The sequence below is a fragment of the Phocoena sinus genome, chromosome 5 (assembly GCF_008692025.1).
Source record: "Phocoena sinus isolate mPhoSin1 chromosome 5, mPhoSin1.pri, whole genome shotgun sequence".
Lineage (NCBI taxonomy): Eukaryota > Metazoa > Chordata > Mammalia > Artiodactyla > Phocoenidae > Phocoena > Phocoena sinus.
In genome coordinates this window covers 31115341-31130228 of record NC_045767.1, presented here as the reverse complement: position 1 = coordinate 31130228, position 14888 = coordinate 31115341, and the positions used below count along the sequence as shown (strand labels likewise).

Here is a 14888-nt window from a genome sequence, read left to right as displayed (position 1 = left end):
CCCCACCAAAATTTGGGTGATTAACCCCGCGATGGTTCTTCCGTTGTACCTCGACATATCCTGAGCATATTTCTCACATGATATTGCTATGTTTTTGTTTTGTTTTGCTCCTAGTAGACGCTAAGGTCTTTGAAGACAGGGGCTATCTTTATTTGCTATTGTATCCCCATCATGTATAGCAGAGGGCATGGCACATATTAGGCATTCCATATGAGTCTGATGAATGAATCATTGAATAAGTGGGCACTATATTTTAGATAACTGTATGAACTAATTATTAATAACACTTTAAGTCCCTCCTGCCTCTATATCCCATGATGCCATCCTTTATTCATTTCTTTGAGCATATAGAAATACTTGTTAATAAGACATTCTGCAGAAATACAAACTAGAGATGTATATGTGTATTTTTGAGACTGAAAATATTAGCAAGTAAGGAAATAAGAAAAAGCTTTATTTTATTTAATCCTAAGTAAATCTTAAGAAAGCATGGGGACTGTGAAGATAAAAAGTGCATTAAAAATATCATTCATAATGACTAAAAAAAAACACCATAAGAACATTTAGGTAACCCGGGCCACTTTAGATTCCAAGGCTTGATGTCTTTTTAATTCCACCAAAGCAAGAACTAAAGTTCATTTAATAACTAAAGGAGAGAATTCTTTCTATATTATGGTTCAGGACTCAATTCAGAGCAAACAACTCATACTTAGTTAATTTAGGCCAAATGTAGGCCAACATCACGGTGTCTAAATGAGCAGAAATTAAGCAGGAGCCACTCTTTGAGTAAGAGGAAACCATAGCATTTCACATAACTAGTTTGGAAGGATGGGGACATTGAAGTCTTCTCTGTAATCACATGCCGCTGAAGATTACTAAATGCTTGGCCATTCAAGAGGAAACAATAACATACCCTTAAGTCACTCATTTGACTTTGTTCAAAATATTTACATTCAAAAATGTGTCCAAACTGCTTTTTCATAGCACTTTATTTTAGTGTGACTTTCTTTTTTTTTTTTGCAGTATGCAGGCCTCTCACTGTTGTGGCCTCTCCCGCCGCAGAGCACAGGCTCCGGACGCGCAGGCCCAGCGGCCACGGCTCACGGGCCCAGCCGCTCCGCGGCATGTGGGATCCTCCCGGACCGGGGCACGAACCCGCGTCCCCTGCATCGGCAGGCGGACTCTCAACCACTGCGCCACCAGGGAAGCCCTTTAGTGTGGCTTTCTTGACTATGGCTAGTTATTGCCTCACAAATCCACAGAAGTCATATAATTATGACTTCCCTAATTTGTCCCATAAGGCATTACAGGCCTGCATAAGCAGATCGCCCTAGGAATTCAGCCACACAACTAAGTATTTGGTCACAAGAAAGTCAAACAGGAAGAAGGGACATGACACTCCATTTGTTCACAGACTGGATATTAGAAAAATATGCAGGTGTCCAGTCAGCAACCAAAAGCAAAGACTTTCAAACTGAGAGATTCATTTCTAATAATTCTGACTGCCTTGTGCTACCTGTTTTGCTTTTTTTATTTTTTAGTGTAAAATGAAACACTCTTTTAGCTCTTTGGAAGAGAGGATTCATCCCTAAACTCCCTTTTTTGTTTTAATCATGTTTCCCACTATAAGAATGTCAGTTGCTCCCTCTTCAAACTTTATGAAAGTGACCCTAAAAATATGTCATTTTTTCACAGAAGCATTATTAAAAATTAAACTTTCACATGAGACAATTAGGAATATGAAACAAGATAACCAGAACTGTTCCAATTGAGATGATCACCCTGGATCTAATACAAGGTATTGAAATCACTCAGTGGCATGAGAACTAGTAAGAAGAAAGAGAAAGCCATAGCAGTGTCTGTTGATGCTTGAAGATTTTTTAAGTGCTTAAAGACAAAAAGCCTTCATTAACAATGAAGTTATGAAGTAAACTGGGAGGCCTGAGGCTCCTAGCCTAGTACTCATACTTTATTCTTCTTACAAACCACTCCCTAACTTCTATGTTGCACTTTTTCAAAAAAATTCTTTTCCCTTTTCTTTTTCTGTTCAAAGTTTCTAGTGATAACAGTTTTGATGAAATTTTTCTTTTCTAAAATTTTACAAAGTCAGAGGTCACATTACTCCCCAAGTGACATACCTGTACACATCTCGTTGGAGACTTCTGGTTCTCTCAATTCCTTAAGGAATTATATCCAAACAGGGTAGCAGAGATTGGCTGTTCACCAATTTTGTTTACTTTTTCTTCTAAGCCCACAGCTACATTTCACTCTCTCCTTTGCAGTTATGTGTGAAAATGTGACTTGACACTTGCCAAAGAAATGTGGTCAGCAGTGATATAAACCATAAACTCTTGTACTTCTAGTGCTGGCCAAAAGAATCCTCCCACCTGACTGTCCATTCTCTTTCTTTCTTTATCTTATCCAGTGGCTGTATGCCTATGCCCAGGGTAACCTCAGAACACACATATGGAAGATGGCAGAGTCCCCAGAGTCTTGCCCTTCATCATGTATAAGAAATCAATGCCTACTGTGGTAAGCCAGTAACATCTCAGAGTTTGTCTGTTAAAACAGCTACAGTCATTCTAAAACAGATGGTATCCAGAAATAGACCACAGGAAAGAATAGTCTTGCAAAAACTACATTGTCAATATTTTGGTATGTCTCTTTCCTCCTCCTTCTGCTCCTCCTTTTTTTTCTTTTTTTACTTTAACACCTTTACTTATCTCAGTTTGCGGGGTATTTTTCCTTTATCTCTGCCCCTTCAAGAATTCCAAAATTCTGTTTAATCTGGCACTAAATCTACGTAAACAATATCAAAAGAAGCACTGAAACAAATTGCCACTGAACAGGGCAATGTTCAAACACGGCCTGAACCACTGAACCACTCAAAACAGAAGATGTGAAAAGACACTGGGGAATCTATTCTATGTAAGAATCACAGTTATGTCCCTTTTTCTACCTTTTGTTCCAGGACACAAAGCTGTATGCAGGGTTCCAAAACGAACTACCCATCTGTGACAACCTATGGTCATTCTATTATAACTCTGTTCCCAAACAGCCATTAGACACAAATTAATTCTCCAGGTTTGTTTTGTTTGTTTATCTGGTTTGTTATGGTGACTACATCTGAATTCATCGAGCCATCTTGGTATTTTATAGTGATACCATTTCCTGCAAGATGAGTGGTTTTCTCCCTCCATCAAAAATGATATCTTATTATTACAGAAAAAAAGAATAGTAACCACACATTCAAAAGCACACTCTTTGAGCCCAAACAGAAATCAAAATACTTTTATAATTAAGCAAGAATATAGGAAAAGCAATTAAAGGAGCATTTGCTGAAAAACTCCATTACAATTTTATGTTCAGTTTTCTCAACTCAAGAGCCAAAGCTCATATCTCCACACAATTTACTTCTGTTAGATGAAAATTAGACGATTTATAAGTGTGTTTTGAGTAAAGAGCAATATGAAAGATCACATACAAGATGTAAGATCCACAGCTAGCTAAGTAAAGCCTAAAATGAACCTTAGATAATAGGTAGGATAAGATACAACAAAGAAGATACTTGCAAAGAAGTTGGTAACACTTCAAGCTTACCTGCCTAAAAAACAACTTGTAGAAATATGGGGGGAAAATGGGTTTTGAAGAGAGACAGACCTGGGTTCAAGTTCCAATTCTGCCTCCTACTAAATGTGAATCCTTGGGTGGGCTAATTTACTTGATCTCCCTAACCCTCGGTTTCTTCCTCTGTAAATGGGTATAATATATCTCTAGTTCACAGGGCTAGAATGAGAATTGGTATGTAAAGTGACACATATTAGGTAGTTATTATAAATTGTAGTTATGAAAGTATCTGGAAAAGATTTACTATTGGCTTAAAAGTCATATTGTCTTTTTTCCGTATAAAGTAAAGACATCAGAGTTTCTCATCTAAAAGTTCTATAGAGATTTCTTTTCCTAATTCATCTACCACATTGGCAGAAATAGCATTGTAAGCTTAACTTGGCTAAGTCTGCTTCATTCATCTGTCAACAAGATTCTGGGCTTCAAATCGAGCTGACAATTGTTGAAGGTGGACAGAACAGAACAGGCTGCACCATGGCGTCGCATTTCACACCTCAGAGGGTCCTATGCTACCAACAATAACATCATATCTCTGTCAGTCAAGCACAATTATAGGGTTCGATAGACTAATACAAATAAAAAAGCCAGTTAAAACAGATCTCCTGAGTCTGTTCTGGATATGGTTATGGGACTTGTTTGATTCTGTTACCTGTGAATAGTAGAATGGCACCTCCCTTGGGGACGAAAGGACAAAGAGAGGGCATCCCCTATTGACTCTAAAAAAAGGTCAAAACGAGTGCACAATTTGCTACAACTAAAAATGCTGAAGTTATTTTGTAAATGTTGATCATACTGTTTGCTTCCTATTGAAACATGAATGTGTTTTTGAGATATCCAAAATAGAAGGTACAATTTCACGCCATCTGGAATCAGGTAACACAATGGTCAGGCAAATCATTCAAGCAAATACATTTGTAAAATCCAAGCTAGGCGCTCGAAGCACTTGCATGGATTTCTTTAGAGCAGTGTTTTAATACATATCACTTTTATGAGAAAGAAAATAGAAAAAAGCACCTGATATTCACATCAAAATGAATTACATACATTATCATAAAATTGCTACATTGTGGCTGTTTATAGCAAAGAATCCCATGGTATCAATATCTTTTTGTCAAAATGGAAAAGGCTGAGAAACAAGCTGAACAGCTTCCTAAAGAGTAAATCAATATGTGGGATCTAATTCAAGTAGTATTTCAAGTTTCAAATTATACATGATCTCAATATGCAAGATACAGAAACTGACAAAAGTAACACTCTAGCCACAAATAATTCTAGTGTGATATCACCAAGTTTTCCAAAATATATCAAATGAAGATGTAAATGTAAGGCGTCTAAATTAAATTTTATTATGAAGTGTTTCCCCCACCCCACCCCTTTAATGTTACTTGAGAGTATTACTGAAGAAGGGCAATGAAAAAAAGTTACTCTCAGTGACAAAAGAGATCTGCCAATGTCCCTCCAGGAAAACCAATCTTTCATTTGTTTGTTTGTTGTGATGAGTGCCCTAATCCTGTCTTTGCACCAATGAGCACATTTCACAACAAAGTCAAAGTGAGTGGCAAGAAAATACACATCAGCCCTTGAGCAAGTCTTCATGGAACATTCTCCAGGATAGATCATATCTTGGGTCAGAAATCAAGCATTGGTAAATTTAAGAAAATTGAAATTGAATCAAGTATCTTTTCCGACCACAATGCTATGAGACTAAGTATCAATTACAGGAAAAAATCTGTAAAAAATACAAACACACAGAGGCTAAACAACACACTACTTAATAACCAAGAGATCACTGAAGCAATCAAACAGGAAGTTAAAAAACACCTAGAAACAAATGACAATGAAAATACGATGACCCAAACCTTATGGGATGCTGCAAAAGCAGTTCAAAGACAGAAGTTTATAGCAATACAAGCCTACCTCAAGAAACAAGAAACATCTGAAATAAACAACCTAACCTTACACGTAAAGCAATTAGAGAAAGAAGAACAAAAAACCCCCAAACTTAGCAGAAGGAAAGAAATCAGAAACAACAGATCAGAAATAAATGCAAAAGAAATAAAGGAAATGATAGCAAAGATCAATAAAACTAAAAGCTGGTTCTTCTAGAAAATAAACAAATTTGATAAGCCATTAGCAAAACTCATCAAGAAAAAAAGGGAGAGGACTCAAATCAATAGAATTAGAAATGAAAAAGGAGAAGTAACAACTGACACTGCAGAAATACAAAGGATCATGAGGGATTACTACAAGCAACTGTACACCAATAAAATGGACAACTTGGAAGAAATGGGCAAACTCTTAGAAAAGCACAACCTTCTGAGACTGAACCAGGAAGAAATAGAAAATATAAACAGACCAATTACAAGCACTGAAATTGAGACTGTGATTAAAAATCTTCCAACAAACAAAAGTCCAGGACCAGATGGCTTCACAGGAGAATTCTCTCAAACATTTAGAGAAGAGCTAACACCTATCATTCTCAAACTCTTCCAAAATATAGCAGAGGGAGGAACACTCCCAAACTCATTCTACGAGGCCACCATCACCCTGATGCCAAAACCAAACAAAAGATGTCACAAAGAAAAACACTACAAGCCAATATCATTGATGAACATAGATGAAAAACTCCTCAACAAAATACTAGCAAACAGAATCCAACAGCACATTTAAAGGATTATACACCATGATCAAGTGGGGTTTATCCCAGGAATGCAAGGATTCTTTAATATATGCAAATCAATCAATGTGATACACCATATTAACACATTGAAGAATAAAAACCATATGATCATCTCAATAGATGCAGAAAAAGCTTTCGACAAAATTCAACACTGATTTATGAAAAAAACCCTCCAGAAAAAAGAAAAAACAAACAACGAAAAGAACAACCTCCAGAAAGTAGACATAGAGGGAACTTATCTCAACATAATAAAGGCCATATATAACAAACCCACAGCCAACATCACCGTCAATGGTGAAAAACTGAAGCCATTTCCACTAAGATCAGGAACAAGACAAGGTTGCCCACTCTCACCACTATTACTCAACATTGTTTTGGAAGTTTTAGCCACAGCAATCAGAGAAGAAAAACAAAGGAATCCAAATTGGAAAACAAGTAAAGCTGTCACTGTTAGCAGATGACATGATACTTACTATACATAGAGAATCCTAAAGATGCTACCAGAAAACTACTAGAGCTAATCAATGAATTTGATAAAGTAGCAGGATACAAAATTAATGAACAGAAATCTCATGCATTCCTATACACTAATGATTTAAAATATGAAAGAGAAATGAAGAAAACACTCCAATTTACCATTGCTGTTGCAATGTAAACAATAGAAATACCTAGGAATAAACCTACATAAGGAGACAAAAGACCTGTATCAGAAAATGATAAGACACTGATGAAGGTAATTAAAGATGATACAAATAGATGGAGAGATATACCATGTTCTTGGATTGGAAGAATCAACATTGTGAAAATGACTCTACTACCCAAAGCAATCTACAGATTCAATGCAATCCCTATCAAACTACAAATGGCATTTTTCACAGAACTGGAACAAAAAATTTCACAATTAGTATGGAAACACAAAAGACCCCGAATAGCCAAAACAATCTTGAGAAAGAAATAAGGAGGTGGAGGAATCAGGCTCCTGGACTTCAGACTATAACTCAAAGCTACACTAATCAAGACAGTATGGTACTGGCACAAAAACAGAAATATAGATCAATGGAACAAGATAGAAAGCCCACACATAAACCCATGCACATATGGTCATCTTATTTTTGATAAAGGAGGCAAGAATATACAATGGAGCAAACACTGCCTCTTCAATAAGTGGTGCTGGGAAAACTGGACAGCTACACGTAAAAGAATGAAATTAGAACACTCCCTAACACCATACACAAAAATTAACACAAAATGGATTAAAGACCTAAATGTAAGGCCAGACACTATCAAACTCTTAGAGGAAAGCATAGGCAGAACACTCTATGACATAAATCACAGCAAGATCCTTTTTTACCCACCTCCTAGAGAAATGAAAATAAAAACAAAAATAAACAAATGGGACCTAACGGAACCTAAAAGCTTTTGCACAGAAAATGAAAAGATAAATAAGGCAAAAAGTCAATCTGCAGAATGGGAGAAAATACTTGCAAATGAAGCAACTGACAAAGAATTAATCTCCGACATTTACAAGCAACACATGCAGCTCAATATCAAAAAAACCAACAACCCAATTCCAAAATGGGCAGAAGACCTAAATAGACATTTCTCCAAAGAAGATATTCAGATTGCCAACAAACACATGAAAGGATGCTCAACATCACTAATCATTAGAGAAATGAAAATCAAAACTACAGTGAGGTGTCACCTCACGCCAGTCAGAATGGCCATCATCAAAAAGTCTACAGTAAATGCTGGAGAGGGTGTGGAGAAAAGGGAACCCTCTTGCACTGTTGGTGGGAATGTAAATTGATACAGCCACTATGGAGAACAGGATGGAGGTTCCTTAAAAAACTAAAAATAGAACTACCATATAACCCAGCAATCCCACTACTGGGCATATACCCTGAGAAAAGCATAACTCTAAAAGAGTCATGTACCACAATGCTCATTGCAACACTATTTACAATAGCCAGGACATGGAAGCAACCTAAGTGTCCATCAACAGATGAATGGATAAAGATGTGGCACATATACAAAGTGGAATATTATTCAGCCATAAAAAGGAACGAAAGTGAGTTATTTGTAGTGAGGTGGATGGACCTAGAGACTGTCATACAGAGTGAAGTACATCAGAAAGAAAATAATAGATACCATATAGTAAAACATATATATATATATATATATATATATATATATATATAAAATCTAAAAAAAAAAAAAAAAGGTTCTGAAGAACCTGGGAGCAAGATAGGAATAAAGATGCAGACATAGAGAATGGACTTGAGGACACGGGGAGGGGGAAGGGTAAGCTGGGACAAAGTGAGGGAGTGGCATGGACATATGTACACTACCAAATGTGAAATAGCTAGCTAGTGGGAAGCAGCTGCATAGCACAGGGAGATCAGCTCGGTGCTTTGTGACCACCTAGAGGGGTGGGATAGGGAAGGTGGGGAGCAGATGCAACAGGGAGGAGATATGGGGATATATGTATATGTATAGCTGATTCACTTTGTTATACAGCAGAAATTAACACACCATTGTAAAGCAATTATACTCCAATAAAGATGTTAAAAAAAAAAAGAAAATACACATCAGGACACAAGGTTACACATCACAATCTTCCTGTACTTGTGAAACCACAGGACCACAGAGGCTCATGGCTAGAAGGAAGTTGGAGGGATTTACTTCATACAGATTCTATGCCATGGATTGCTCATCAGTAGCAAGGTGATTTACCTTCTCTGACTACCTTTGTGATTTACATTAAATTTATGGAATGGAGGCATGGGCAATTACCATTAAACTCGCCACGTAAGTCTTGGTATTTTATCCAATTTCTTATTTGTTGAGATAAATATTTTTCATTGAACACAGAATTTGGGAAATAAAATGTTCTAAAAATAACTTTATAGAAACATTCAGATTTCAGTTTATGGAAAAGAAATGGAAGGAAAAATATGCAAAAAATTAAATGATGCGAAAAATATGCAAAAAATTAAATGATGCTAAAAATAGGAGGGGTATGGTCACTGCAAGTTACAATTATCAATAATTGGATACTATATCTAAATAAATATAAAATTGATCAATCCACTTAATCATAATGCCACTGTTCATCCATTTTCTTCAGATGCAAGAAAGAGAGAGGTAGCCTCATCCACCAGAGGACAGACAACAGAAGCAAGAAGAACTACAATGCTGCAGCTTATGGAACAAAAACCACATTCACAGAAAGACAGACAAGAGGAAAAGGCAGAGGGCTATGTACCAGGTGAAGGAATAGGATAAAACCCCAGAAAATCAACTAAATGAAGTGGAGATAGGAAACCTTCCAGAAAAAGAACTCAGAATAATCATAGTGAGGGTGATCCAGGACCTCAGAAAAAGAATGTAGGAAAAGATAGAGAAGTTGCAAGAAATGTTTAGCAAAGACCTAGAAGAATTAAAGAACAAACACCTAGAAGAATTAAAGAACAAAAAAAGAGAGAGAGAGAAAAAAAGAGAGAGATGAACAATACAATGACTGAAACGAAAAATACACTGGAAAGAATCAATACCAGAATAACTGAGGCAGAAAAATGGATAAGTGATCTGGAAGACAGAATGGTGGAATTCACTGCCACGGAACAGAATAAAGGAAAAAGAATGAAGAGAAATGAAGACAGCCTAAGAGACCTCTGGGACAACATTAAACGCAACAACATTCGCATTAAAGGGGTCCCAGAAGGAGAAGAGAGAGAGAAAGCACCCAAGAAAATATCTGAAGAGATTAGAGTCAAAAACTTCCCTAACATGGGAAAGAAAATAGCCACCCAAGTCCAGGAAGCATAGAGAGTCCGAGGCAGGATAAACCAAAGGAGAAACATGCTGAGACACATAGTAATCAAATTGACAAAAATTAAAGACAAAGAAAAATTATTGAAGACAAGGGAAAAACAACAAATAACATACAAGGGGACTCCCATAAGGTTAACAGCTGATTTCTCAGCAGAAACTCTGCAAGCCGGAAGGGAGTGGCATCAGATATTTAAAGTGATGAAAGGGAAGAACCTACAACCAAGATTACTCTACCCAGCAAGGATCTCATTCAGATTTGACAGAGAAATCAAAAGCTTTACAGACAAGTGAAAGCTAAGAGAATTCAGCACCACCAAACCACCTTTACAACAAATGCTAAAGGAACCTCTCTAAGTGGGAAACACAAGAGAAGAAAAGGACCTACAAAAACAAACCCAAAACAATTAAGAAAATGGTAATAGGAACAAAAATATCGATAATTACCTTAAACGTGAATGGATTCAATGCTCCAACCAAAAGACACAGGCTCGTTGAATGGACACAAAAACAAGACCCATATATATGCTGTCTACAAGAGACTCATTTCAGACCTAGGGACACATACAGACTGAAAGTGAGGGGATGGAAAAAGATACTCCATGCCAAAGGAAATCAAAATAAAGCTGGAGTAGCATTACTCATATCAGATAAAATAGACCTTAAAATGAAGTATGTTACAAGAGACAAGGAAGGACACTACATAATGATCAAGGGATCAATCCGAAAAGAAGATATAACAATTATAAATATATATGCATCCAACATAGGAGCACCTCAATACATAAGGCAACTGCTAACAGCTATAAAAGAGGAAATTGACAGTAACACAATAATAGTGGGGGACTTTAACACCTCACTTACACCAATGGACAGATCATCCAAACAGAAAATTAATAAGGAAACAGAAATTAAGGAAACACTCCCATTTATAACTGCAGCAAAAAGAATAAAATACCTAGGAATAAACCTACCTAGGGAGACAAAATACCTGTATGAAGAAAACTATAAGACACTGGTGAAAGAAATTAAAGATGATACAAACAGATGGAGAGATATACCATGTTCTTGTATTGGAAGAATCAATATTGTGAAAATGACTATATTGCCGAAAGCCATCTACAGATCCAATGCAATATCTATCAAATTACTAATCGCATTTTTTACAGAACTAGAACAAAAAATCTTAAAATTTGTATGGAGACACAAAGACCCCAAATAGCCAAAGCGGTCTTGAGGGAAAAAAATGGAGCTGGAGGAATCAGACTCCCTGACTTCAGACTATAATACAAAGCTACAGTAATCAAGAAAATATGGTACTGGCACAAAAACAGAAATATAGATCAATGGAACAGGATAGAAAGCCCAGAGATAAACCCACGCACCTATGGTCAACTAGTCTATGACAAAAGAGGCAAGGATATACAGTGGAGATAAGACAGTCTATGCAATAAGTGGTGCTGGGAAAACTGGACAGCTACATGTAAAAGAATGAAGTTAGAACACTCCCTAACACCATACACAAAAATAAACTCAAAATGGATTAGAGACCTAAATGTAAGATTGGGCACTATAAAAGTCTTAGAGGAAAACATAGGAGGAACATTCTTTGACATAAATCACAGCAAGATCTTTTTTGATCCACCTCCTACAATAATGGAAATAAAAACAAAAATAAACAAATGGGACCTAATGAAACTTAAAACCTTTTGCACAGCAAAGGAAACCATAAACAAGACGAAAAGACACCCCTCAGAATGGGAGAAAATATTTGCAAACAAATCAACAAAGGATTAATATCCAAAATATATAAACAGCTCATGTAGCTCAGTATTAAAAACACAAACAACCCAATCCAAAAATGGGCAGAAGACCTAAATAGACATTTCTCCAAAGAAGACATACAGATGGCCAAGAAGCACATGAAAAGCTGCTCAACATCACAAATTATTAGAGAAATGCAAATCAAAACTACATGAGGTATCACCTCACACCAGTTAGAATGGGCATCATCAGAAAATCTACAAACAGTGCTGGAGAGGGTGTGGAGAAAAGGGAACCGTCTTCCGCTGTTGGTGGGAACGTAAATTAATGCAGCCACTATGGAGAACAGTATGGAGGTTCCTTAAAAAACTAAAAATAGAGCTACCATATGACCCAGCAATCCCACTACTGGCATATACCCAGAGAAAACCGTAATTCAAAAAGACACAGGCACCCCAATGTTCACTGCAGCCCTATTTACAATAGCCAGGTCATGGAAGCAACCTAAATGCCCATCGACAGATGAATGGATAAAGAAGACGTGGTACATATATACAAGGGAATATTACTCAGCCATAAAAAGAATGAAATTGGGTCATTTGTAGAGATTTGGATGGATCTAGAGACTGTCACACAGAGTGAAGTAAGTCAGAAAGAGAAAAACATATATCGTATATGAATGCATACATGTGGAACCTAGAAGAATGGTACAGATGAACCAGTTTGCAGGGCAGAAATAGAGACACAGAGGTAGAGAACAAACGTATGGATACCAAGGGGGGACAGTGGGGGGGTACGGGTGGTGGTGTGATGAATTGAGAGATTGGGATTGACATATATACACTAATATGTATAAAATGGATAACTAATAAGAACCTGCTGTATAACAACAACGACAAAAGAAATATAATGGAAATATTTTATCAAGCCACCTACTCTAAAGGAAAATTCGATGAAAAGCAAACACAATACCTTGAAAATCATATATGGGGGTTTAGAAATTGGAGGCTTAAGAGGATTTCATTACAAGGTATTTCACCCCTAAGGGCTCCCATGATACGGAGTCCCAAGTACTTACAGTAAGACTCCATTGTATTAGTAAAGGTAGCACAGTGAATATATATATTTTTTCTCTTTTTCACATTCAATGGTTTTTTATCTTATCAAATGTGAGCAACTTAACTCGAGTTATCTTTTAGTCAGTATAAAAAAAGTGTGGATATATGTATAACTGATTCACTTCGCTGTACAGCAGAAACTAACACAACGTTGTAAATCAACTATACTCCAATAAAAATTTAAAAACAAAACGAAAATAACACACAAAAGAAAAACTCATAATTACATATACCTTATTTCTTGGATCTGATGCAATTTGCTAAACATATTATAACTTCTTTAAAATCCATCTGAGATGCCACAGTATTAATGCTTATTGTATAGATTAGCCATTTTACATTTTTTGGTCATGCTTTTATTATATGTAATTATTTATATCAAGAAATATAATTTGATATTGAATCACTATGTTGTACCCCTGAAACTAATATAATATTGTAAATCAACTATATTTCAATAAGAAATACAATTTGACCCATGACTAGCCAAACCTGTGTAACAATGAGCCATATTATAATATACTTACAATTTCAAGGAAGAAGGATAACGTGGTAAGCAGAAAGCATTTACAGTCAGACATATCTAACTGAATTCCAGCTTTGCAAACCCTCTTTAGCTGTACAGCCATTGATAATTAACCTCTATGAGCCTCAGTTTCCTTGTTGACAATGGTAATGTTTAGAGACATTAATGGGAATGGGGATGGTAGCATCAGAGACAACATAAATGTATGTAAAGTGCCTAGAATATTGCCTGCCATACACAGGGGCTTAAAACATATTAGTCCTCTTTTTTAGTATATAATAAGAAAAGGAAAAAACAATTGAAATGTTCTAGGTGGAGAACCTGAACTAATAGATGGCCCCCTGAAAGCAAGAGCCCAATATGGGTGTCTAACCTTGTGAACGATCAAACAGGAAATATTAGAATCCTCAATATCATAAGGCAGAAATGAGATTTAACTGCCTCTTGGCCTGCCTAATACTTACCTCCACAAAAAGAAGCCTTGAACGCTCTATTCTGGATGTAATCTCCAGAGTTTCCTTTGGGTAGCAGTGGTTTGTTTCTAGTTTTAAAGACAGTCAAATATGAAGCCAAAGAATAAGGCTCCTAGACCTGGGGCATGCCATCTGCCTAGCATTAAGCAAGAGCCGAAGTCAGTTACAGAAGCAAAGTCATTTCTAACATGATTTATGTTCCGTCCTTGAACGTGGCAGGAAGACTGCAAAAGATATTTGGAAGCCAATGCTTCCTGTGAATAAAGTAAAAGAGTATATGCTAAGCCCCTCTCCCTGGACCATGCTGGCCTGTTAGAGAAGTTGCCAATGCAGAGTCTATGAACCCTGGAGCAAACCGACTATTCGGGATGAGAAAATATCTCCAGGGCAATGATCATTGCTACTGTAAACGTACAGAGCACAGTACGGCACCGGGGTCAGACGACAGATATCCAGGATATTACTCAAAAACACATCTAGCTCAAAGCTGACAAGATAATCTGTTCCTGTGAGTACAAAGCAGGCTGGAATGCTGCAGCCATGACCTACACAAGGAAAGAAAAAAGAAAGTGCAACTCTCCAAGGGCTCCAACTCAAGCTCTTTATGCAGGCAAAACTCCAAGGGACTTCAAAGGGAGTGTTGCTTATGGAAAGAGCGCTGAACCAAGCCCACCGGGGGTATCACTTCCACGATCATGTTGCCATCTACATTTCGTGAACTGGCAAATGCAAATATTTCAGATACAAGCTTAAACGAATGAAAAAAGAAGTGTGAAAGAGCTTGAGAGTTTGCTCGCAAAGAAACCTCAGTATTTCAGGAAAAGCATTTAATATCAGGAGCTTCATAAGTTATTCCAAAATTCCCAAGA

General features: G+C 36.8%; 1 protein-coding gene across 1 annotated transcript in view; it reads right to left on the bottom strand.

Annotated features, from left to right (window-relative positions):
* COL25A1 (collagen type XXV alpha 1 chain) overlaps window positions 1–14888 on the bottom strand; it is a 478322-nt gene that overhangs the window by 196691 nt on the left and 266743 nt on the right. The window lies entirely within an intron of this gene.